At 48.6% G+C, this 611-nt stretch overlaps 1 protein-coding gene across 3 annotated transcripts in view; it reads right to left on the bottom strand.

The window, feature by feature from the left end:
- The window catches only part of LOC107581351 (alsin-like), a 34,181-nt gene that overhangs the window by 15,953 nt on the left and 17,617 nt on the right, over positions 1–611 (bottom strand). The gene's annotated exons all lie outside the window — the stretch shown is intronic.

Here is a 611-nt window from a genome sequence, read left to right as displayed (position 1 = left end):
TGTGTGTTTCGTTGTAAAAGCGAAACTACTTTGTTTGGCCTTCCAAAAGAAAACGATATCCGCTTCGTCATGCCTGGAGCTGATTCGTGCTGGTCGCTGAGGAAATACATCAACTTCACGCTGTGGATCGCTGGATCGCCACATGTGTTTGCCGCAAGCCCGTCGGCCGCTCCTTCGTCGAATCCGCCAGCCGCCACTCACTCTAGCCACCAGCCTCTGCTCACTCTAGGCCTCCGGCCTCCGCTCACTCTAGCCCGCCGTGTGTGACGCTGTGTTTCGTTGTGAAGGCGAAACTACTTTGTTTGGCCTTCCAAAAGAGGACACGACTAGAAATCAGTGGTTAAGTTGTATTTACAACACTGTTCCAAAACAGTTCAACCCAAATATTCAGATGTGTGCAGCGCATTTTATGGAGGACTGTTTCCTGATCCTGGAAGAGTAGACTACAATGCCAGCTGTTCTGACTCACAGCCTGTACGTTTTTCATATTTAAAGAATTTGCCACGGACGATTCAGACGCGAGTTTTTTGGGCAGTGTAGAGTAGCACTTGTTGTTTGTCATTTCTCCGATCACAAATGCAGACATGGTTTTATGTTTACGCGGTGCGATG

This window comes from Sinocyclocheilus grahami, unplaced genomic scaffold, assembly GCF_001515645.1.
Source record: "Sinocyclocheilus grahami isolate Dianchi unplaced genomic scaffold, SAMN03320097.WGS_v1.1 scaffold34.1, whole genome shotgun sequence".
NCBI classification, from domain to species: domain Eukaryota; kingdom Metazoa; phylum Chordata; class Actinopteri; order Cypriniformes; family Cyprinidae; genus Sinocyclocheilus; species Sinocyclocheilus grahami.
The sequence above is the reverse complement of the archived record's forward strand: the minus strand, read 5'-3'. Positions and strand labels throughout refer to the sequence as shown.